Source organism: Mesoplodon mirus (genome assembly GCF_964341445.2).
Source record: "Mesoplodon mirus genome assembly, chromosome: 18".
In the NCBI taxonomy this organism is placed as follows: domain Eukaryota; kingdom Metazoa; phylum Chordata; class Mammalia; order Artiodactyla; family Ziphiidae; genus Mesoplodon; species Mesoplodon mirus.
In genome coordinates this window covers 36,986,167-37,011,819 of record NC_138994.1, presented here as the reverse complement: position 1 = coordinate 37,011,819, position 25,653 = coordinate 36,986,167, and the positions used below count along the sequence as shown (strand labels likewise).

The 25,653-nt window shown below is 52.8% G+C and overlaps 1 pseudogene across 1 annotated transcript in view; it reads left to right on the top strand.

The window, feature by feature from the left end:
* The window catches only part of LOC309793399 (forkhead box protein J1-like), a 185,166-nt pseudogene that overhangs the window by 1,361 nt on the left and 158,152 nt on the right, over nucleotides 1-25,653 (top strand). The gene's annotated exons all lie outside the window — the stretch shown is intronic.

Sequence of the window (25,653 nt, the reverse complement as noted above, 5' to 3'; positions counted from 1 at the left end):
CTGCCTGACCCACCCGTTCGTTCAAGACAACGTGCATCCTGGCCCATCCTAGTGCAAGATGCCACCTGTGGCCTCAGCTCGAAAACCCTCCTAACTCCTTTCGCTGCCTCCACTCTGGCCCCTACTGTCTGCTCTCCATCTGACCAACCCAGTGAGGTCTGTGAAATGTTGTCACGTGAGTCCTCTGCTTAAACCCACGGGAGGTGTCCTCGTCACACTTAGAATAAAACCAAATTCCTAACCATAGCCTCCAAGGTCCCATGTGAGGGGGCTCCTCACCATGATCAGCACACTGGCCTTCAACATTCCCCTGCAGCACTGCAAGCCTCCCTCCAGCCAGATCCTTGACCCCCAGATCTGATGGCCATCATCCTTTTAGCGCTCAGGTCTCAGCTCGGATGTCCCCTCCTGGAAGAGAATTTTCATGATCCCCTGCACCAAAGCAGGGCATTCTCTATTCTTTTACCCTGGATTAGGAATGTTCTTGTTTGTCTATTTGTTGATTGTTTATTATCTGCCCCAGCCCCCTTATGGAGTATAAGCTCCAGAAGGGCACAGGCCTTGTCTAGCTTGTTCACTCAGGGCCTGGCACATATATAGGCATTCAGCAAAGATTTGTTGAATGAATGACCAAACCTTTATGAGACCGAGGGGTGGTGGTGAAAGAGTGCAGAAGCATGGAATGAGCAGCTGACGGCCCTGCCCATCATCAGACCACTGGGATTGTACACAGCTAGAGGCAGGCAGGTAGGAGTGGAGTTGGGGGGAAACAGACCCCTTGGTCACCATTAATGGTGCTCCATTCTGATTCTGATCTGATGAACCACAGCCCCAAATAATTCCCCACTCACGCCCGCTTCCTTCCCTCACTTTTTTTCTCCCCATCCCCAGCAATGGCCACATCTTATTCTGTCCAGACCTAAGGCTCAGTCCTTGGGTCTCTCTTTTTCAACTACACTGCCTGCCCTTCTCTTTCGGTCTCAAGGCTTTGAGTAGCGTCTTTACCCTGAGAAAGGACTCTAAACCTGTAGCTCAAGCCCAGGGCTTTCTCCTGAGCTTCAGACCCTAGTCCAGCAGCTTCTTGGCGTCTCCACATGAAACTCTCATGGACGTCGCAAGCTCAACATGTCTAGAGGTGAGTTCTTGAGTTCCCCCCACAAACGTGCTCCACCATGGTCTTCCCTAGCTCCATCTCTTAATTGCTCAGGCCACAGTCACTCCTGTCTTTCTCTCAAACTCCATCTTCAATCCATCTACAAATCCTGCTTTGCCTTCAAATTGTATCTAGCAATCTACATCTCTCATCACCTCCATTGTTGCCACTCTGGTCCCATGCACTTTTATCTCCTTCCCTTTGCCCCCATTCAGTGTATTCCCAACGTAGCCACCACACTGGTCTCGATAAAGTGCAGATCAAATCCTAGCTCTCCTCTGCTCACACCCATCTGATTCTTCTCGTCTCATTCAGAGGATAAATCTAGAGTCCCACACGATTTGCCTCTGATTTGTTTGAGCTCATCTCCTGCCTCTCTCCGCTGGCTCTGTTTCAGCCATAATGGGCTCCTTTTTGAGTGTTTCCTCTTCCAGTCACACCATCTCCCCTATATTCACATGGCTCACGCCTCTGCTTCCTTCAAGCTTTGCTCAGCCCAGTGAGTCCGTCTCTCACCAGTCTATTTAAATTTTCAATACTCCCCCCCCTCCCAGACACTCTATTTCTTTCCTGCATTTTTCCCATAGCATTTATCACCTCCGAAAGTAATAAATAATTTGTTATTCAGTTTCTTGTCTGTATCTTTCCATGTGAAGAATCAGTTTGCTGATCACCAAAGACTTGTGTTTGTTACTGGGAACTACATTTCCCAGCCATGCCCTTGCCTTTGGGGCCATGTGACTAGTTCTTGCCAATAGACGTGAAGCAGAAGTGTGACTCTGAATGAGCAGGGCAGATCTGCATGACCAAAAATACATGCAAGGACTCTCAGCTGAGCAGACAACAGACCTTTATTATGTTAACCTGCTGAGAAGTTGTGATCTGTTTGTTACAGCATTTAGCACCTCAATCACTGTACCTTGGGTACAGTGGCCCACTAGAACAGAAGTTCAGTGAGGGCAAGGGCTTGTGTAGGTTTTGTTCATTTGTTTCTCCTCAGTGCCCAGAACAGAGCTTGGCATATAGTGGGTACCTAATAAATGTTTGTTGAGTGAATGAATTAGTTTCCTTTTTCCACGACCAGTCATGAAAATAAGTGAATGGTTGGCAAGGAAAGGACAATGTGAAAGGAATTTTTTGTTTGTTTGCTTGTTAAGCAGGTAGTAACTCTGGATTTCTACAGAAGCGCTGGCTACAGGTCTTGGTAAAACTAAATGGAGCTTCCTTTAATTCTGTTCTCCCCGCTTCATCTTTCTCTTTTCTTTTTCCCGCTTTTCTGCCTTCTCCATCTCTATCCCTCTAGGTCCTCCTTCTCTCTCCCTTTCTTCTTCCACTCCTTTTTCTTCCATGGATTTTCTTCTCTTTTTATTCCCACTTAATCTAAAAAAAAAATTCACTGCCTGTTAATGTGAGCTACTGCGAGTACTCAGCCAGGATATCTACTCCAGGTTACTTAAAATATAGACGTGGGAAATAACATGGGTTAAAAAATAAAGAAATATTAAATCCATGGACTCCTACTCTCCTTCTACCTTTAAGGCCCACTTCATTTCTTCTTGAAATACAGAAAAGAAGTGATGGTGGTCCAGATAATTCAGACTAACCCCCCCCCCCACTAAGGACTACTAAAACAAAATAGACAATGTATTCCTCAAAACATCTGCTTGGAAACATCTGGTAGGTTAATAAGAGTGAAAACTATCAGGGGTAGACAGAACAGGGAGGTGATTCTAAGATTTGGGGTCCTTGTGCCCTAAGGTCCTTTGCTTTTGACAGCAACTTAAGTCCAGAGTAAGTATCACCTCGCACACATTTAGACAACTGTTATCAAAACCAAAACAAAAAACAGAAAATAACAAGCGTTGGCAAAGATGTAGTGAAATTAAAATACTTGTCCATTGCTGGTAGGAATGTAAAATGGTGTGACCACTATGGAAAACATTATGGCAGTTTCTCAAAAAATTAAACAATGACCATATAACCCAGCACTTCCACTTCTGGGTATATAACCAAAAGAATTGAAAGCAAGGACTCAAACAGATATTAAACACTCATGTTCATAGCAGCATTATTCACAATCACAAAAAGGTGGGAGGAACCCAAGCGTCCATCAACAGATGAATAGTTTTTTTTTTATTGTGGTATATACACACCATGGAATATTACTCAGCCTTCAAAAGGGAGGAAATGCTACACATGCTACAACATGGATGAACCTTGACAACATTGTGCTATGTGGAATAAACCAGCAGCAAGAAACAAATCACTGTCTGATTGTATTTGTATGAGGGCATCTAGAGTAGACAAATTCTTCGAGAGTAGGAAGGGTGATTGCCAAGCAGGGGGTAGGAAGGAAGGATGGGGAATTGTTAACTGGATACACATATAGCGTCTTCAGTGTGGTAAGATGAAAAGACCTCTGGAGATTAATTGCAGAACAATGTAAATGTACTTTACTGTACACTTTTAAATGACTAAAATGGTAAACTTCATGTTAACAGAGTTTTTACCACAATTTTTAAAAAGTTTAATGGTTAAGACAGTAAATTGTGCATTGTACCACAATTTTTGAAAGAAGAACAAAAATTTAAAAAGACAAACCATGCAAAAACTACCAAAAGAAGGTAGGCATTATGGCAAAAAAGCATGACTGGAAGTAAAGAGGGATGCTTCATAATGATGGAATGCTTCATTCACCAAGAAGACATAACAGTTCTGAATTTGTGTGTGCCTAATACACATAGCCTCAAAATATAGAAAGCAAACCCATGGACAGAATTGCAAGAAGGTAGAGACAAATCTACAAATATAGTGGCAGATGCATATATCAGTAACTCTTAAAATGAGCAGATGGAGAGCTAGTAAGAAAGAGATCTGAACAACTGGATAAGCAGACCTTACCTAATAGATGTATAGAGAATACTGCACCCACAACTGCAGATCACAAATTCTTCTCCAGTCTACATGGAATGTTTATGAAAATGCTGGGCCATATAACAAGTCTCAACAAATTCAAATGCTCTAAATCATACAGAGTACATTCTCAGACAGTGATGCAATTAAGATAGAAAACAAGAAAAAAACTAAGAAAATATCTACATATTTGAAAATTATTTCTTTCTTTCTTTTTTTTTTTTTTTGCGGTATGCGGGCCTCTCACTGTTGGGGCCTCTCCCGTTGCGGAACACAGGCTCCGGACGCGCAGGCTCAGCGGCCATGACTCACGGGCCCAGCCGCTCCGCTGCATGTGGGATCTTCCCGGACCGGGGCACGAACCCCTGCCCCCTGCATCGGCAGGCGGACGTTCAACCACTGCGCCATCAGGGAAGCCCAAGAGGTGGTTATTATGTAGTCATTAAGAACAATGAGTTTGGGAATTCCCTGGCGGTCCAGTGGTTAGAAGTGTGGCGCTTTCACTGCTGAGGCCCGGGTTCAGCCCCTGTTTGGGGAACTAAGATCCCGCAAGCTGCTCGCAGCGGGCCAAAAAAAAACAACGAGGCAATGAGGTCAATCCGTAAGTACAGACATGGAAAGATGAGTACAGTACATTAGGGAAAAAAACAACATGCAGATCAATATGAGTAATATCCCAATTAGGTTAAATATCAAAATAAAGCAAAACAGAAAACCTGAATGTGTTTATATATGTATAGGAAAATCTGGAAGGCTGCAAACTGATTGTTAATAATGGAGTTACCTTTCATAGTGTTGGATTATCACTTTTTTTTTTTCTCATGGTACGCGGGCCTCTCACTGTTGTGGCCTCTCCCGTTGCGGAGCACAGGCTCCAGATGCGCAGGCTCAGCGGCCATGGCTCACGGGCGCAGCCGCTCCGTGGCACGTGGGATCTTCCCAGACCTGGGCACGAACCCGTGTCCCCTACATTGGCTACATTGGCAGGCAGACTCTCAACCAGTGCGCCACCAGGGAAGCCCAGATTATCACTTTTTAAATTACGTACTTCTTTGTATTTTTTTTTGTCAAAGACATGTATTACTTATATAATTTTTAAATTTTGTTTATTTATTTAATTTATTTTTTGCTCTGTTGTGTCTTCGCTGCTGGGCGCGGGCTTTCTCTAGTTGCAGCAAGCGGGAGCTACTCTTCGTTGCGGTGCGTGAACTTCTCATTGAGGTGGCTTCTCTTGTTGCGGAGCACGGGCTCTAGGCACATAGGCTTCAGTCGTTGTGGCACGTGGGCTCAGTAGTTGTGGTGCACGGGCTTAGTTGCTCCGCGGCATGCGGGATCTTCCCGGTCAAGAGCTCGAACACGTGTCCCCTGCATTGGCAGGTGGATTCTTAACCATTGCGCCACCAGGGAAGTCCGTATAATTTTTTTAAATAGGTAAAAAACATGAATAACAAAAGCAGCACTGTAGCATTAGAATTGACTTGAACAGTTAGAGGTGCTTAAATACAACTTTGTTACTTTCCTTTTATTTTTGTGACCTTAAGCTTAAAGTATGTTATTGAAATGCCATGTAGATGAAGATTTTTCAAATATATGAAAATGTAATAGGATTTCCATAGCCAGTTTTTCCATATTTTAATTTTTCTTTTTATTTCCTTTTCTTTTTATTTCTTTTTAAATTTTTTTCCCATATTTTAATTTTGTATGAAGTTATTTTTAAGTACAATTCCATTTTCTACAATAATCAAGGATATAACTCCATTGGTCCAAAAGTAAATAGGTGAAGATTAGTATTTTCCACTTTTAGGCAGGATATCTAATTTATTTTACTGTGACCTCAATTTTTAAAAAAATACCAAAAGAAGGGAAGATTGATTAGAGATCTTGCAATAACAACTCCCAATTAGGGCTTCCCTGGTGGTGCAGTGGTTGAGAGTCTGCCTGCCGATGCAGGGGACGCGGGTTCATGCCCCAGTCCAGGAAGATCCCACACGCCGCAGATCGGTAGGCCCGTGAGCCATGGCCGCTGAGCCTGCGCGTCCAGAGCCTGTGCTCCACAACGGGAGAGGCCACAACAGTGAGAGGCCCTCGTACCGGAAAAAAAAACAAAAAACCATCTTGGGAATTTCCCGGTGCTCCAGTGGTTAGGACTCCATGCTCCCACTGCTGCAGGCCTGGGTTCAATCCCTGGTCAGGGAACTAAGATCCCACAAGCCACACGGTGCAGCCAAAAAATTAAAAATTAAAAAAAAAAGTTAAAAAAAATATCCATCTTGCTGGAATATTTTCAGAATTCAAATAATGACAACTATTGTGATTTGATTTCCATTTTAGAAAGTTAGCTCTTTAAATCAGCTCACAGTGTAGAGTGAATCAGAAAGGGAGGAGATTAAGGAGACCAGTTAAGAGGTCATAGTTTTAGTTAAGAATGAAAACTACCTGAACTAGGATAGCAGCATTAAAAAATAAGGATGGTGCAGATTCAAAAGTTGTGGGCAGTGTGAGTTGAGGGAAGGGGAGAAGTTAAGGCAGAGGACACGGAGGAGCAGTCCCTGGGGGCAGCTACCACTTAAATGGGATCCTCTGCACGGGTTTTGTCTGCAGGTTGGTTTGTGCCCAGGCCCCAGTGTAACCAGACCGGTTGGTCACAAGTACCCCAGTATCTACTGCCTTGGAGCCTGTATTCATCTGCCCAGGCTGCCGTAACAAAATACCACAGGCTGGGTGGCTTAAACAACACATACTCACTTCTCACAGTTCTGGAGGCTGAGAACTCCAAGATCAAGGTGCCGGCAGACTGGGTTGCTGGTGAAGGCCCTCTTCCTGGCTTGCAATGACTGCCTTCTTACTGTGTCCTCACATGACAGAAAGAGACTGGGAGTTCCCTGGTTGCCTAGTGGTTAGGATTCCCGGCTTTCACTACCGTGGCCCGGGTTCAGTCCCTGGTTGGGGAACTGAGATCCTGCAAGCCTCACGGTGTGGCCAAAAAGAAACAAAAGAGAGAGAGACTGATATCTCTCTCTCTGTTCTTATAAAGCCACTAATTCCATCTGGAGGGGCCCACCCTTATGACCTTATCTAACCCTAATTATCTCTCAAAAGCCCCATCTCCAAATATAGTCACATTGGAAGTTGGGCTTCAAGGTATGAATGGGGGAGGGGGACATGAGTCCATAGCACAATGTAAAGTCCATGGAAGGAATGGGCCTCTTTACCGAGTGTGTGTGTGTGTGTGTGTGTATTAGACTGGATTTTTTGCCTTTTGTCTGCTATCTTCTTTCCTTCTTCCTTCCTTTATAACTGTAGTACAACTGTTTTTGTTTTGGGCATTCAGTTTGGCAATATTTAGTAAATTTTCAGCTGTGGCCCAGCTATTTCACTTCTCTGAGTGTCCATGTAAAGGAAAAACATACTCCTGTGTGTTTCCTCTTCTCTCAGTATTCTCCTACAATGCTGATTCACATTTTTAAAATTAATTAATTAATTAATTAATTTTTATTTATTTTATTTTTGGCTGCGTTGGGTCATCATTAGCTATGCGCCGGCTTTCTCTAGTTGTGGTGAGCAGGGGTTACTCTTCATTGTGGTGCACAGACTTCTCCTTGCAGTGGCTTCTCTTGCTGTGGAGCATGGGCTCTAGGTGCGCAGGCCTCAGTAATTGAGGCACGCGAGCACAGTAGTTGTGGTGCACTGGCTTAGTTGCTCCATGGCATGTGGGATCCTCCCAGACCCGGACTCAAACCTGTGTCCCCTACAGTGGCAGGCAGTTTTTTATTATTTATTATTTTTATTTATTTATTTATTTATTTATTTTTGTGGTACGCAGGCCTCTCACTGTTGTGGCCTCTCCCGTCACGGAGCACAGGCTCTGTACGTGCAGGCTCAGCGGCCATGGCTCACGGGCCCAGCCACTCTGCGGTATGTGGGATCTTCCCGGACCGGGGCAGGAACCCATGTCCCCTGCATTGGCAGGTGGACTCCCAACTACTGCGCCACCAGGGAAGCCCTGGCAGGCGGTTTTTAACCACTGTGCCACCAGGGAAGTCCCTGATTCACTTTTTTTCCCCAATGCACTTATAATTTATTTATTTATTTATTTATTTATTTATTTATTTATTTATTTATTTATTTATTTTTGGCTGCATTGGGTCTTTGTTGCTGCATGCGGCTCTCTCTAGTTGTGGTGAGCAGGGGCTACTCTTCATTGCAGTGTGCAGGCTTCTCACTGCAGTCGCTTCTCTTCTTGCAGAGCACGGGCTCCAGGAATGCGTGCTTCAGTAGTTGTGGCACACGGGCTCTGTAGTTGCGGCTTACGGGCTCTAGAGCACAGGCTCAGTAGTTGTGGCACGCTGGCTTAGTTGCTCCACGGCATGTGGGGTCTTCCCAGACCAGGTTTCAAACTCATGTCCCCTGCATTGGCAGGCAGATTCTTAACCACTGGGCCACCAGGGAAGTCCCTCCTGATTCACTTTTGACACTAGATGTGTGTGGGTTTTCCACACATCAGGCAGGAATTGTTAAATAAATTATAGTGTATCTATACTATGAACTGGTATTCAGGCAAAACTAAAGTAGAGCTGTATCCACTGAGGTGCAAATATATCTAGGACCACATCGTTTACCAAAAAAAAAAAAGCAAGTTCCTATATATAATGTAGAGTCTGGATTCATTTCTTTATTTTATTTTTTTAATCTTTATTTATTTATTTGGTTGCACTGGGTCTTAGTTTCTGCCAGCAGGCTCCTTAGTTATGGCTCACTGGCTCCTTAGTTGTGGCATGTGAACTTTTAGTTGTGGCTGTAGAAAGAGAATCAGTAGGCTTTTGCATCTGCCCTGGGGTGCACCGAGGTTGTGAGCCCAGGTGACTGATGGGGGTGCCGGGCGTGGGCTGAAGGACAGGCGGTGTTTGTATTAGATCCATCAAGCTGGAACTAACCCTCCATCCAAGAGGAGAAACCCAGCAGGTACCGGGGCCTCCGCTGGTTCTGTGTTCTCTCCCTTCAGAAGAAGAGCTATTTGTCCGCGTACCACAAAAAAAAAAAAAAAAAAAAAAAAAGGAGAGCTGTTAGTAATCCTGGGGAAACCTGGGGTGTTCCCGTGTCACAGCTACTGGGTGACCAGTGTCACCTGAGCTGCGGTCTTTGTGTGGCTCCAGCAGCTGCTGGGCCTCGGGCAGGATGTGCTTGCATCACTCCCCGGGAGACAGCCACTCTGGGTCAGGGGTGCACAGAAGTGATGAGAGGAGAGACCAGCCCTCCCTCTGCATGTCGCCTCCTGCCGCCCTTCCCAGATCCCCTTTCCTCCTCCTCGCACGGGTGCCCTGCCCTGACTCCTCCCCTCTAACATATTTGACTGGCGCTTACTTCTTTCCCACCCAGGAATGTGGCATCACCCCAGAAAGTGAGAACCTGACCTTGTCACCGAAAGGAGCTATTGACCAGTCGTCCTGCACGGGGACGCCTCTCTCCTCCACAATTTCCTCCCCAGAAGGTACATGATGGTGGGTGGGAACAACTGCAGGTCCTTCCCCGTCAGCCGAGTCCATAGTGCTTCTAATATTTCCTCCCGGATGGACTAGGGAGCAGCACTTTAATACCTAAGCGGCAGACAAAATAGGCCCCAGCTTGAGAGGAAGTGAGACTCGCTCCCTTGCAATGAGAGGGCGGTCTAGCGGCTGAGCTGGGGGAGAAGCAGGTGTCTCACTCCCAGTCCTGCTGTCATAAGTGTTTCTTTAACATTATGACAGGGAAAAGCAAATCCCTCATCCCTGAGGTTGAGTTTGGAGTTCTAAAATATAAAGCAGCCAAACCTTGGAAAACCTTCCATCTAAACCCTATTTGGTGAGGGCAAGGCCAGGCCGCTGGTGTCCTCACTGCCCGGGTGCAGCGAGAGAGCTCTGCGACTCTGCTCTAAATGAATCTATTTGGGCATGGAGAAAGGCGCAAAAATACCTCCAAAGCCTTCCGATTTGGCCTGACCGTGCCCCCTCCATCATGATCTTGCAGATCCCATGGCAGGGGGCCTGGTCTTGTTTCCATCAACAGGCAGTTTAAGGCAGACACGGCCTCTGTGATAAGGTCTTGGAAAGAGAGCCTGAGCCCTTGAAAAGGGAACCTGTAGCCCCTCAGAGGAGAGTGGTTAGTTAGGATCAGAGAGGAATTTCAAAGCCTGCATTTTATAGACTAGCTCTGTGACCCAGTGAGCCCTGGGCTACCACCAGTTGCCTTGTGCTCCCTAGATTTGGATCCCAAAGGAACGATCAGGGGTCGAGGGTGACTCTTCTCCCTGGAGCCCTAAGTCTATAAATTCAATTAGGGCCATCAACGTGCCCCTTATTCCTTCTCATGACACTAAACTGAATCCGGGATGAGTTCTCAGGAGGAGCCCACCTGTCAGTCACACTCTGGGCACTGATGTCTCTCTGCTCCGTGCTCACCAAGGGCTTCAACAACCATGGCTCTAAAGCCACATCTTGCCCGGTGGACTGGGTCGAAATTGCCCCTCCTGGGATCACAGCAGAGACTGCCTTCAGGTTGCGTGGTTTGTAATCTCTTAAACATGCCCTGGACATACTTAAGCTTCAGGACAGCCACGTCCCGTCATGGGTCCAGTGCTTTACTCTCTTGGCGACGTGGTTACAGGTGCTGGAGGGACACAAACTCCTGTGGTTGCCACTCTCCATCAGCTTGCAAAAGACCCAGGTCCTCACCCCTCTGGCCCCATGCAGGCTTGTGGTGGAGGAAGCCGTAATCCCCAGAGACGCCTCCCACGGCCTTCCCAGGGCCTCTACGGTCCCTTCCCACTTAGCGTTAACCCAGCCAGGCCTGGGCCAGAGTGGCTGAGGTCCAGGGTACACTTCACTTCCTGCCTTCCTACTCTTTACCTGGCTTCTGTCTGTCCATTTGTTTCTCATGTCTTTTTGCCAAATGTACGTCTGTCTGTCCGGTTTGTTTATTTTGAAACTCATTTAGGTTATCCAGACTTCGTGTGAAAGTTCATGTTCACCCACACCCAACCCCAAGCTTGCTGGGCGCGTGCACATCCGGGGGGCCCTCGCTGAGGCTTCCGTTCCTAACTGGCAAGAGCCTGTATTTAATATGCTGAAATTTTCCAGGAAAAAAAATATTTGTGAGACTAGATTAATCCCTGTTCCACAAAAGCGGGGATGCTTCTGTGGCAAAGGTTACAGGCAGGATTTGTTTTGGTCACTAGTTGGGGAAGATGCCATCTCTGCCCTCATTCCGCCCTGAGTCTGTGGCAGCTGTGCCGGCCAGCCGCTCACTGGGTTTCAAGAGAGGAATCTAGGCTCCTGCCTCCCCGCAGTGGCTCCCCACCAACCCCCGTGTTTGGCAGAGAGAGCTCCTGGGAATTGTTTCAGCCACAAATGCTGGTGGAAACTGACGCCAGGTCTTGTGCTTCCTCCTCTCCCTAACTCCTTCGGGCCAACCTGCTGGTGGATGTTTATTACACTCTGGGATTGCGGCAGGGGAGCGAGACCTGGAAGGAAAACAATGCCTGGGCTTCTTTATGGTGATCTCGAGAGCCAGCCATTCTCAGATTAAACTGGCTTCACCGTTCAGGCCAGACATGAAACCGAATGACAGTGGCGGCTGCCAGGAGAGGGAGTTGAGGGTCGCATCGTAGCCTCACCCCGAGGTCTCAAGGGCTCTTACGGGAGAAGGAAAGTGCATCTGCTCTCTTGGTGAAATGTTTCTCGGGTTCTGCTGTTAGCGTCACACTGGTAGTAAAGAGCTGGGGAACTCTCTGGAAGCATCTGTCGGGTTAATGTCAGGTTAATGACAGGAGCATCCACTGTGGTAGTTCCCGTGGAATCAACAGACCTCGCCATGCTCAGCTGTAAGTTCAAAGTTCCATCCTATGACTGAGGTGCCTCAGGCTGGCTTGGCCATCAGGACAGCTTCTCAGGCACTTGGTCTCCCTCTCCACGCTGTTTCCCTCCCCACACGGATGCCACTCCCCTCACGGAGCGCCCACAAGGAGGGAGCCCGGGGAGCATCCCATGGTCCACCCTCCCCAGGCCCACAGGTGCTCTGCCAGGAGCCCCAGTTCACGGCAAGGATGGCTCAGGTCCCCATCCTCGCTGCTCTCATCACCCTTGTGGGAGTGATGTTGAGAAAGCACCTGTGTCATTCCAGCACCTCTTCCGCTAAGAAGCCTCTGGGTCTTCTTTGGCCCCAAGACCAATGCGGTGCGGCGGGGGGGGGGTGCGATGGTATGTTCTGAGATTGTTCTGCAAGGATCACAAAGGGAGGAAATCTGAGTTGACCATTGTAGGTGGTGAGCCGATTAGAATCACGAGGCTGTGCTAGGTAGACGGGCCTCCAAGGAATCTGATGGAGTATCACACAGGCGGCAGGAGAGTGGCCAGGGGATCAGTGACAATTCTGTGAAAAGGCTCTGGGGAGTGCGATGGGAAAAAGCAAAGATAATTTGAATTTATTAGTGGAAATACAAATGTTTTTGTTTTGTTTTGTTTTGTTTTTTGTGGTACGTGGGCCTCTCTCTGTTGTGGCCTCTCCCGTTGCAGAGCACAGGCTGCGGACGCACTGGCTCAGCGGCCATGGCTCATGGGCCAAGCTGCTCCGTGGCATGTGGGATCTTCCCGGACCGGGGCACGAACCCATGTCCCCTGCATCGGCAGGCGGACTCTCAACAAAGGGTAAGCTGTGAAAAAGCGAAAGAGAGGCATGGACATATATACACTACCAAACGTAAGGTAGATAGATAGTGGGAAGCAGCTGCAAAGCACAGGGAGATCAGCTCGGTGCTTTGTGACCACCTGGAGGGGTGGGATGGGGAGGGTGGGAGGGAGGGAGATGCATGAGGGAAGGGATGTGGGAACAGATGTATATGTATGACTGATTCACTTTGTTATAAAGCAGAAACTAATAAAAAAATAAAAATAAAATAAAAATAAAAATAAATACTTGGGAAGAAAAAAAAAAACTTTGCCTCAAGACAAGCTGGACATGGAGGAGTGAGAGAGGGCAAGGGGTAGAGGGAAAGACATGTTTCTGGGTGGGAACTGGTGTACCATCCCCTGGGCACAGCTCCTGCCCAGAGGCCTGATAAGGAGCCCTCACCTCCACCCACCCCCTTCAACCAGAGAACTTCCAACTGCAGCTCCTCAATAACTGAAGAGCAGGAAAGCTGGTGACTGGAGGGAGGCTGGGGGAGGGGAGGAGGAAGGACCACAGTCCACCGTTAGTCCGTCACTTAAAGGCTGGTGAAATTAATGGGGCAAATGACCCCAGTCAAAGAATTTGGCAAGTCCACGGCTTTCCTGGGTTTCACCCAGCGGCTCTGTTTCCTCGGCTATCTGGAAAGGAGGGAGAGCACTTCCGAAGAAGCCTCTGGAATGTCAGCTTCTGGGAATCTTGCAGAGGACGGGGCGGGGAAGGAGCGCTTACCGGGAAACACTGGATTACCCTAGCCGCCTTGGGGTGCCTGCGACCGGGGCTGCGGTTTCTGCGGACCTGAGCGGCAGGTGGCATCGGAGAGTCAGACCTGCTTGCGGGCACCAAGACGACACTCGGTCGGGAGACCGGGACAGGCCGCAGAAACGTGAGGAAGTGCCACTCGCAGCCCAGAGGAGAGGAGAGGAAAGGAAAGCCCCAAGCATGCACCCAGCCCTGGCCCCCGCGCCACGGGCTGCGTCCCAGGAGCCGTCACCACCTCTGAGCAGCCCAGATGGGAAGGGGGTGGGGCAGAGGACGGTTCCCGCGGCGAACTGCTCGCCAAGGGCCCCGGGGCCTCTGCGGGAGCGCCGAGCCGCGCGCCTCTCCGAGCCCTGCGCGGGACCCTCGGGCGGGAATGCGCGGAGCCGGGACGCGGTGGCGGGTAGGGGGCTGGGTCGCGCGCGGGAGAGGGCGGCAGGAGGGAGCTGGAAGAGAGTTACCGCGTGAGAGAGCGGTTAAGAGCCCGCGGTCTCTGTGGAGATGCCCTGGCCAATGGCAGAAGCGGAAGCTGTTTATATGGGCGGGGCGTCGCCACGGCAGCAGGGGACGCCTTGCGAGCGGCTACTGAGTGCCGGTCCCCGGCCGCTGGCTTTCAGAGAGGCGCCGGCGGGCGTGAGTGGCGACGAGGATTGCTGGCTGGGCCCTGGAGCTGGGAGCAGAGAGCCGCGGTGAGGGTGGGCGGTGGGAGGAATTTCTTTGAGAAGCTTCCTTTGGCCCGGGCTGCGCTCTGAGCCAGGTAAGGGACGGGGAGGGCTGCCGGCCGTGGGAAGGGAGGGCGTCAGTACCAGCCCGCTCTCCCATCCGTCCCCGACGGAAGTGGAGGGCCCGGGGACTGACATCAGAGGCGTTTGGGGGACACTCACTTCCCACCCCCTTATAACTCTCTGTATTGTTTCCTTCCTTCCCCTTGAGCCCCATCCTAATATCCCTTTTCAAAGATCAGACGACCTCCCCCGCCCCCCGACCCGTCGTACTGCCCTCCTGGACTCTCTCGCCCCATTTCCATTGGTTGTGGACGGAGAGAGGGGGGTTAATTCCCCGCTTTGAGGGAGAAAGGGGTGGCCTCGCATGCCCCTACACTATTCCCTCGTTGGGCTAATTAAGTCTCCTCTAAAAGATCCAAGAGGAAAAGAGCGAGGCGAACCCCGTGTGGGTCGGAGCCCCGGGCACACCTTCTGTTTCCCAGACCTCGGCAGTAAAAGATCCTCCCCGGCTGCAGGAAGGATTTTAGTAAGAGCCTCCCCCCTCGCCCACACTCTCCCCTCGGGGGTGGGGAAAGAGGGCTCAGTTCCCGCTCTGGTCCCCGCAGGCACCACATTCCGTTTGGAGGAGGCTACCCCCGGATCGCGGGATGGAAGCCCGCTTCCGGGAGGCTGCGTAACTGAAGCCGCGGGAGTCAGCGGGCCGGAGAGCTCGGCGGCCACCCTCGGCTCGGCTCGTGGATGTTGACAGCCCCCTCGGAGAGTCCCCGCAGATATGGCGGAGAGCTGGCTACGCGTCTCGGGAGCAGGGGCAGCGGAGGAGGCCGGACCGGAAGGCGGCCTGGAGGAGTCCAACGCCCTGAATGACAGCCTGACCAGCCTGCAGTGGCTGCAGGAATTCTCCATTCTCAACGCCGAGCTCCCCGCCCTGCCTTCGGGGGACACCGACCCCCACGGCTCCCACGAGCTGGCAGACTCGGCCGAGCCGGGGTCTCCCCTGGCGGCGGACCCCGCCTGCCTGGGGCAGCCGCACACACCCGGCAAGCCCACGTCCTCCTGCACGCCGCGGAGCGCCCCCTCGGGGCTGCAGGCCTCGCCTCCCTACGACGTGGACTACGCCACCAACCCGCACATGAAGCCGCCCTACTCGTAGGCCACGCTCATCTGCATGGCCATGCAGGCCAGCAAGGCCACCAAGACCACCCTGTCGGCCATCTACAAGTGGATCACGGACAACTTCTGTTACTTCCGCCACGCTGATCCCACCTGGCAGGTAGGGAGGCACTCCCTCCCTCCCTCCCCATGCCTGCGAGGACTGGACTCACATCCCAGATCCGCAGGCCAAGTAGGCGCGGTATGGCCAGGGCCCCGAGAGAGGAAGGCCGTCCAGGAAGGACCTCAAGGGAGCCCAGTGCTTGGACTGCTGCCCCTTTGACTTCAGAGGTGGAGGAGGGAGGATGTTCAGAGGGCTGCAGGGGTGCCGACATAGAGGTTCAAGTGGAAAGAACTTGTCACTCGTCTGGCAGGCTCAGCCCAAAGACCAGGGCTGAACTATGCGTGGACACAGCCCCCCAGGGTAGGTTGATGGACTGAGGGACACATTTTTGTCCCAAGTCCTGCAATTCCTCGACACTACCCTCCTCAAGGTCAGTTTGTCAGGGCCTGACTGGAGGCAGAGCATCGTTCCTGCCAGGCTCTGCATCCCGCCTGCTTTCAGTTGGCTGGAGGGGCTGTGGGAGGGGAGAGGGGCGTGCTGCGGGGTGTGAAGGCCATCTGTGTCCCAGTGGAAGGGCTACGGGGCCTTCCGAAAGCTGCTGTGCCAGCCCCCACCCCAAGCCCTCCCTAGTTTCCTGCCTACACTCCTCCCCCTCTTCTCATCAACCTCCCTGGGGGGACAATTACCTCAGCCACGTGCTTTCCACAGGGGCTCTTTCCTCCCACACTGGCTTCATGTTCCAAGTCTCCGGAACCTGGCACAGAGCAGCCAAGGGGCCCAGACCACCATGTAAACCTCCCAGTCTTGCCAGGGGGCACTACTCACCTGCCGGCCCCACCCACCAGGCCCCAGACCCCTGTGCCCCAGCGTGGTTTGGACTGTGCACCCAGGCGTGAACAAGGCAGGATGGTGATTCAGGCTGGGCACACACTGCCCTGAGCCTCTTCGACCATCAGGATCAGGGGCTACTTGGGGACAGAGACCCTGAGGATGCACAGATCCTTCCCTGTGACACAGGTCACAGGATCAGAGTTCCTGTGATCACAGCTATTCCACATTTGCTTCGGTCCTGACCCTGGGGCAGGTACCATTTGTAACCTTGGTGAGAAAGCAGAGACCCTCCACCACCCCCCACCCTACCCCAAGCCTGAGAGGCCCCAGGAATGAGCGCTATGCTCTTGGCTGGGTAATAATCAACTGAGGCCTCAGAGCCTGGGGTGGGAGGAGGGGGACTTGGTGGGTGAGGGCCCAGGCCAGCAGCCGGCTCTAGAAACAAGGAAAGTCATCAGATCCTCCCACACTTCATCCCCCCCACACACACACACACCCTCACACCCACTCACTCATTTCACATACAGAGAAGGCCAGCCAGGCCCGGGCAGAGGGAGATGGCCGTCCAGGACCTGGGGGAGCCAAGGCCTTTGGCCAGAGGCCGCAAGCGGCATGGTAAGGGAGGGAGGGCAGGACAGGCTGGCACTGAGAGCCAACCTGCGGCTCAGGGCTCGGATGACCGAGCAGGCAGATATCCTGGCCAAAGGGAACAAAAGCCCCCGACAGCACTCCCAGCTCCTGGTGCCCCGTGGCTGGTGTCCCAGAGCCTCCCGCTCGGAGCAGCGCCTCTGTCTCCCCTGCCCCCATCGGAGAGAAGGTGGTGGTGGGACTGGCAGTGGCGCTAGGAGCCCCCCATCACTGACCCCACCCACTCTCCCAGCTGTCTTCCTTCTCTCCTACCTCCCTGTGTCCAGAACTCCATCCGCCACAACCTGTCCCTGAAGAAGGGCTTCATCAAGATGCCTCGGGAGAAGGACGAGCCAGGCAAGGGGGGCTTCTGGCGCATCGACCCCCAGTACGCCGAGCGGCTGCTGAGTGGGGCCTTGAAGAAGCGGCGGCTGCCCCCAGTCCACATCCACCCGGCCTTTGCCCGCCAGGCCGCGCCAGAGCCCAGCGCCGCCCCATGGGCCGGGCCACTGACCGTGAGCACCGAGGCCCAGCAGCTGCTGCGGGAGTTCGAGGAGGCCACTGGGGAGGCGGGCTGGGGTGCAGGCGAGGGCAGGCTGGGGCGCAAGCGTCAACAGCCGCTGCCCAAGCAGGAGGCCAAGGTCCCGCGGCCCTCCAGCCCCCTGCTGCTGACCCAGGAGGAGCAGGGTGAGCTGGAACCCCTCAAGGGCAACTTTGACTGGGAGGCCATCTTGGACGCTGGCACGCTGGACGGGGAGCTGGGCACGCTGGAGACCTCGGAGCTGATCCCGCCGCTGAGCCCTGCCTCACACGGGGACGTGGACCTCACCATCCATGGCCACCACATCGACTGCCCTGTTACCTGGGGGCCTCCAGCGGAGCAGGCTACCGACAGCCTGGACTTTGATGAGACCTTCCTGGCCACATCCTTCCTGGAGCACCCCTGGGACGAGAGCACCCGTAGCTCCCTGCCCCCCGAGCCCCTCTTTGAGGCCGGGGATGCCACACTGGCCTCTGACCTGCATGACTGGGCCAGCCTGGGCGCCTTCTTGTAAGAAGCCAGGCCCTGCCCCACCTCCAGACAGCACCGAAGTCTGGGCCCAGACTGCCCCCCTCCCCGCCAGTGCAGGCCCATGGACACCCTACCGCCCAGGCAGGGGCTGGGCCAGCTCACCCCACCAGGCCACACGGCCCCCAGCCCAGGCCATCCTCAGATTCTAGTCCAGCAGGCTGAGAATTGGGGCCCAGGACCCAAATTGCTGCCTCCGCTCCCCAGCCCCCCATACACACAGTGTTTCATTGATCCACTTCTTCCCTGCCCCAGAGACACGCTAAGGGCCCTGCACTATGAGAGCTGCGGCTTGGAGGGGCCCTGGCCAAGCTGGAAACATCAGTACAGGGTCCGCCCCAGTACACCTTAGCTTCCAAGCTTCTCTCTCTCCTGCTCTCCTCCCCAGGTCTCTATCCAGAGCAAGTTCCCAGGTACAACCAATGCTGATTAGGTGACTGCAAATGAACACCCAAGAGGCCTCTCCTGGCAGTCTGTGAGGAGGAGCTAGGCGGAGGGGGGAAGAGAGAGGAGACAGAAAGGAGGCCGGGGTGCCGGGTGGAGCCAGGAGATTTTCTAAGGCCTCTGGGATCTTCTGGCTTCATCCCTAGAGGTGGGGCAGAGGGTATGTGTCCCTAATCTTTGAGCCCAACTTGAGGCTGAGAGCAGCGGGGAGATGGGGATCTGGGGTTTCGGGGCTGGGGCAGCCAAGCTGCGGAGGGAAAGGGGACAGACAGACTAATGTAGTGAGTGTAGCTAGAGCTGAGGCTTAACTGGGAGGGACGCAGTGCTTGCTAGAACCACTGGGACCAGGAATGGGGGGATGGCCCATTGCCCTTGCTTGCACTCCTGCAGGGGAGTGTCTTGCTCCACCATAAACGCCCTGGGCTGCATCCCACATCCCCTCTCCTAACCCATCGGGCAATTTAACCTTTTTCATAGAAAGTGATTTACAATAAAAACATTTTTAAAAGTAAAGTTTTAAAAAGTCTCAAAATGGACCTGCTTGCAACTTTCTCTGGGGAAAAGCATGGGCCAGTTTTGGGGAGGCCACGGCCCAAGGGGGAATGGCTGGGAGGAAGATGGGGGGCACCAAAGGCCTGCAGAGTGTCCCCTGATGCACTCCTCATGATCTCTGGGTGCCCAGAGAGAAAGGGGCTGAGAGGCGGCCCTCGGGGGTCCCCTGCAGCCAGGGCCTCGGCACCTCTCTATGTGCAATGGGGAGACTGTGCCCACAGCCCCGAGGAGCAGGCGGCAAAGGAAGCACAGCCCCCTCCCTGGCCCTGGGGACTCACTCACAAAGGCCGTTCTTGCCCAGGGCTCGGCTCACGTTCCCCACCTCGCCCAAGTTGAGGGCCTGCCCAGACTCACCTGCGGTCCTCGCCTGGGCCTGTCTCCAGCTCCTCCCTCCCTTGGTCCCTTCCTGAAGGGGCAGGGTGTGAGGTCAGAGGGCCCCAGCCCCTGGGGCCCCACTTGCCACCCTGGGGTTCATTCACCCCGCCCAGGGCCTTCCCTCCAAAGCAGGTTGGGGCTGAGGGAGGCCATCAGGGCAGACGGAAGAAGGGGTGCCTAGACCCTACAGCTCCAGCCTGTGAGGAATCAACGTACCAGAGTTCTGATGGGGAAACTGAGGCACAGCAAATATGTGACACTCAGCAGGCACCTTTCCACCCCCTCACCCCAGCTTTGCCTGGAACCCATCTCTCCCCCGAGCCTGCACCTGGCCCCGCCAGCACGCCCTTGTGGTGCACAGCCCCTTCCCCCAGCACTCACGTGCACGTGCGCACAGACACACACACACACACACACAAACGGGCACTGTCCTACACAATCCTGCCCAGCCTCCACGGGCCCCTTTCTCCTGAGGCCCCTTTCTTTCCTTGCACTGGAGGCTGGCTCCAGGACAACCTGGCATTCCCCCGCCAACTTGCTGCTTTCCCTTGCTAATTACTCAAAATATTTCCGAAGGGTGCGCACACTGCAGGGCCAGGCGGGTTGGGGCCTTACAGAGCTCAGGAGGCAGCCCATCCCCTTCCCACCGCTTGCTGAGGAGGCTGCCCCAACCTCCCTCTGAGACTCCCTTCACCCCCTAAGCAACGACTCCCTCCCTCTCCCCACCACCCTCCGGCCTTCCTCCCCACGCTCCCCAGCACTGGGGGAACATGGGGGCTCCAGCCTCTCCACTGGTCCCCAGGCTCAGCCTCCAGCCCCCGCCAAAATGGGTACGCCCTGGATTGACAGGTGGGGCCGGTCACTGTCCCCCCTCCTCACCCTCTGCCTGGGCCCATGTTGGGGGAAGAGGGGCAAGGTCAGGGGCTGGCAGAACTGCCTGCCACGTAAGGAAAGGCTGAAGAAGCTTCTGGCTGCCAGGAAGAATCCCCAGGAGCTCCTGAAAATCCCTATGCTTGGGACTAGCGTCTCTGGGGCTGGGACCCAAACACTGGCACTTTTAAGGGTCCATGGATGCTGCCAACGAGCAGCCAAAGCTAAGAGGGGGCTCCGAAGCGGCCACAACACAGGGCTTCACACACCCTTTCAGCAGGCAGCGTTTGGGGGTTGGCGGTGGAGGGGGCGGGAAGCGTGAGTGGATCCTGTCCCTCCTATTCATCCCTGCCCCGGCCCTTGGCTGGGTGGCTTTTTGAAAAAACGTTCAGTGACTCCGTATTTATTTAGAGATTCGATGTAATCCCAGTCAATATATAGTTTGCGCCCTTAACAGTAAGTTGCAGACAGGCTGCCCCATTAGCACTAGATACTTTAGTGTGTGTTTCCTTAGAACAAGGACACGCCTCCATAATCCCAGTACCACCATCACAATCAGGAAATGAACACTGACCTGGTAATCCCATGTAACCGCAGACCCCCTTCACGTCTTGCAGATCACCCCAGTAATGCTCCTCTCCATTCCAGCATCCCAATCCAGGACCCCATGTTGCACTGAGTTGTCCTTTCTCTTTTGCCCTGTGTGGCTTTGAGCCCATGACTCAAGCTCTCTGGGCAGGTTTCGCATTTCCTTTGATCTCCACTTTTGAGGTGAGAAGCCCTTCAGCCACTTCACCCTCAGGTGTGGTACAGTCCCTTCCCAAAGCAAGAAGCCAGCTTGCTGTCTCCTCACTTTCCACCTCTTCCCTATCCTCCCTCCCCCATGTATCGCCAGCCAGGAAAGGGATGAGGGGCAATGTTCAGGAACTCAGTGTTTGGGGACCCTCGCCGTCTGCCCACGGGACAGGCCACCCCCAGCTCCAGTGACGGGAAGGCCCCCGGGATGGGATTCCATGCTGGCCTGAAGCAAATGCGCCAGGCCTCCTGAAGAGCTGAGCTGAGGGCAGGAAACACTCTTCTCCCCGCCTCTGCCCCCCTCAACATACTGGGGACCCAGACTTGAAGAAGGAAGGTCATGTCCATGGTGTCCTCCCAGGTCAGCACCGACACCGTCTCCTCCATGTCCGGCTCCTACATCGCCCCTGGCACGGAAGAGGACGGGGAGGCTCTCCCCTGGCCCCGGGCCGCCAGCAGGACCCCCTCAGAAGAAGGAGACGTAAGAGAGGAGCATGGGATCGCCCTCGCCGCTCTGCTCTGCTCTGTACTCGAGTCCCAAGGAGCTCAGTCCAGGGCCTGCCAGGGAGATCGGCAAAGCCCCCCAGTGCTCGGGAGGGGAGCCCTGGAAAACACGGTACCGGGTTGTTGAATCAAAGACTCCCTCAGATGTGATCTTCCATGTGGCATCACTTCTGTCCTGAGGACTTGGTTTGCGTTTGCGGCCAGGCGAGCTGGGTAGGAGAGCCGGTGGCATCTGCACCTTGACTTTTGTTGCTCCTTTGCAGGTGACGCCAGCGGCGTCACCAGACTGCAACTTTGCGGGCCTCGTCGCCACCACTGAAGAGCAGGATGCAGAGGTAAGAGCAAGGTGGACGCTGGTGCCCCTCCCCGGTCAGAGGGACTGCCGGCGCTGGCACAGGATGCAAATAGGATGGGGGCTCTTCTGGAAGAAGCCTTCCAAGGTGGTGCACTTGGATCTGTTAGAGGCAGGGTGCAGAGCAGAGGGACTGTCCGGTTAGCAGAGGGCGCTGGTCTCAGCGTAATAGGCGTGGGGTGAGTTCCAGAGGGAAGTCTTCCAGGCCAGACCCTTGAGAGGGTGTTTGTCCTCCAATTCACTTAGTATTTACCTGGCACAGGCATCTCACATCTTCCTGGCACTGGGGGACACAAAGACCGAGTGACATGGCTTTTGCCTGCCCACACCCCCAATCCACCCATCCCACCCATCCCGGAGCTCCATCTGATGGAGGAATCAGAGTTATAACTCAGCGTGAGAAGTGCTCTGACGGAGGTGTGCCTGAAGTATATGGAATGCCCAGCTCCCAGTGGGGACTCTACAACTTTCTCTTGAGCCAGATGTTCTCAAAGGAGTATCTGGATGGGATTGGGGATCCTAAAGGGTTCCTGAAAGTTTTATGATCTCACGGTTTGCTTTTTCATTTGACAACTTTGATTTCCACCTGAGAGAAACAGTGTGAGCTAAACTATGACCAAGGCTATTCCTGACAGTCCCAGGGTCCCTCTGTAAGGTGCCTCTGACCTGGTCACTCTGGAACGTGCCTCAGACCTGGTCCCTACGGGCCGATCCTGCCTCGCCAAGCAAAATCTGCCTCTGCTGGGCCTCCCAGCCATCTCACACGGACAGGAAATATATGGATATCATGAGGGTGATTAGTTCTGTCTTCTGACAATCAGTAGACTCATTTCACTGCTTTATGGACTCACAGTGCCTTCCTTCTGTCCTAGGGAAATGAGGTTCTAGAAGAAGAGGACGGATCACCCACACAAGAAGATGGTAAAAGACCTGGTCTTTTGCTCCCTTTTATTATATTTCTCTCCCGGGTATTCTCTGAAGGGTAGAGAAAGGGGCACTGGTGTGACTTGGTGGCACTGCTCAAGGGTGTGGCTTTGGGGAAAGGTTGTCTTCTTGATGGAATATCAAAGCAAGCAGGGTATCTGAGGACCTCAGCAGCCTTCCTGGCTCTTTCTGGGCCTCTGAGCCAAGGCTGCAGAAGATACATGGAGTTCTCCATCTACGTTGAGTAGATCCTGAAGCTTCTTGGGCAACTGCCATCCCCTTCCTTCCTGCTTCAGCTTCTCAGCCGAGTCTCACAGAACTGCTCTAGCAGCCCCAAAGTTCAGCTGCAGCAGGAGAACAGCTTCCTCCCCTTGGGGGAACCGACTGTTAGGCAGTAGGTTTTCCTGCTTTAGTGAAGAAAACGGCTGATGTTACAGTAGCAGAAGGATCACAGCCCTGGCGGCACAGCAAAGGTGAGGTGAAGAGACGTTAGCAGCTCAGCGTACACTAGTGTTTGTAGGCTATTGGAACGATTCTCTTTACCATCATTCAGGCCTCAAGTAGATATATTTTTTTAAATTGGAAGAGTTGGTTTACAATGTTGTGTTAGTTTCTGCTGTACAGCAACGTGAATCAATTATACATATACATATATCCACTCTGTTTTTAGATTCTTTGCCCATATAGGCCATTACAGGGTACTGAGTAGAGTCCCCTGTGCTCTACAGCAGGTCCTTATTAGTTATCTATTTTATATATAGTAGTGTGTATATGTCAATCCCAATCTCCCAATGTATCCCTCCCCTCCCTTGCCCCCCGCCATAACCATAAGTTTGTTTTCTACACCTGTGACTCTATTTCTGTTTTGTAAATAAGGTCAATCATATCTTCAGTCGGAAGAATTTGGTTTCTAGTAAGCCGAGAAGCGAAGGAACGACCTACATATAGAGCAAGGAAGTGGCGGGGGGGGGAGGGTAGGCGAGCTGGGAATCCCACCTGGGATTGTAGGACCAGGCGTCCCAGGAACCGGTGTCTCTTCCGTCTGCTCCTCTGAGGTGCCTCCACAGAAGGGCAACCTCCAGAGCAAACCTGGATCCCAGCCTGGATGCAGATGTCATGCTAGTCGCTTCTGCTTTGGCCATGGCAGTTGCTTGGGGGGTTGTGTGGTGTGCAGGGTGTGCGCATGTGCACATGACCACTCTCTCCTGGCCAAGTAGTGCCGGAGGAGGGGTGGTCGCCCAGGCTGTGCCTCTGCCGCACGTGCACGCCAACCAAGCCGGAGTTGGGCGCTACCTCTCCTCGGTTGATGTCTTCAGGGCGCAAGGCTCTGAGTTCTCCATTGTGATTGTCGTCCCCAGTAGAATATTTGCTTCTAAAAGGCACAGGGCAGTACGTGGTTTCCGCCTGACATTCCATATGTGGTTTCCACCTGACATGCTGTACACAGTAGATGTATGTTTCTTCCTCTCCCTTTCACCAAGGAAAAAAAAACCGGGTGGGGGCTTGAAAAAATAACATCTAAAATTGTCCCCTTCCCATCTTACACGACTGTAGGTTTCTGGTCAGCCCCTTAAAACATCTTCAGAATAGAAAATTAAGTCTCAAAGAAAATAAATCATAATTTTGCAAGCAATGCGATTCTTTGATTTGAGGTGCAAAATTACGGGACCAAAGAGCTTTAATTGCCATTTTATGTATTAGTCATTTCGCAGAGCCTTGTGGTCATAAACACACCTCACGTGCACCGACAGACACAGGCCTGAGCCCGGGGTCACTTCCCCCGTGGCTCTCCTAGCTCTTCCAGCCTGGCTTAGGCTCTGCTCTGGGCCCGGGTCTGCGTGTCCGAATCCCACAGACCTCCCCAGGGTCTGATTTCCTTGGAACGAAGGCTGGAAAGGGGCCAGTTAAGGAAACAGAGCAGAACAGAGTGAGAACACAAACGTACCCACGCAGTTTCCTTTATTGTCCTCTCTCCCCACTTAATTATTGTCTTTTTTTTAACATATGATTTGATGTTTTTTGTCTCCATCCTTAAGATTTTTATTTTAAGGACAGCAAAGCAGAGAAAAACACAGCCAGGTCCTCTCTAACTGCCTTAACTCCGTTACAGGCCAGAGGACATTCGCATTTCTAGGTATGGAGTGTGACAATAACAATGACTTTGACATCGCCAGCATGAAAGCACTGGACAATAAGCTGTGCTCTGCGGCCTGCTTACCCGGTGAGTGGCAGTCTGCTGAACATGAACTTGGTGGGAGACGCTCCCCTGCTCGCACCCCTGCTCTCACCCTGGGACACCCATCTCCTGCCCTGCAGTTCCTGCAAGAAGGCATGGGCTTTGCTAAAGTGCTGGGAGCCAGTTGCTGAAAGGAAGTGAGGCAGCCTTGGGAGAGTCCTTGGGCAAAGAGCGACTCTGCTCTAAGCGAATCTATTTGGGCATGGAGAAAGGCACAAAAATACCTCCAAAGCCTTCCGATTTGACCTGACCGTGCCCACTCCATCATGATCTTGCAGATCCCATGGCAGGGGGCCTGGTCTTGTTTCCATCAACAGGCAGTTTAAGGCAGACACGGCCTCTGTGATAAGGTCTTGGAAAGAGAGCCTGAGCCCTTGAAAAGGGAACCTGTAGCCACTCAAAGGAGAGTGTTTAGTTAGGATCAGAGAGGAATTTCAATGCCAGCATTTTATAGACTAGCTCTGTGACCCAGTGAGCCCTGGGCTACCACCAGTTGCCTTGTGCTCCCTAGATTTGGATCCCAAAGGAACAATCAGGGGTCGAGGGTAACTCTTCTCCCTGGAGCCCTAACTCTATAAATTCAATCAGGGCCATCAACGTGCCCCTTATTCCTT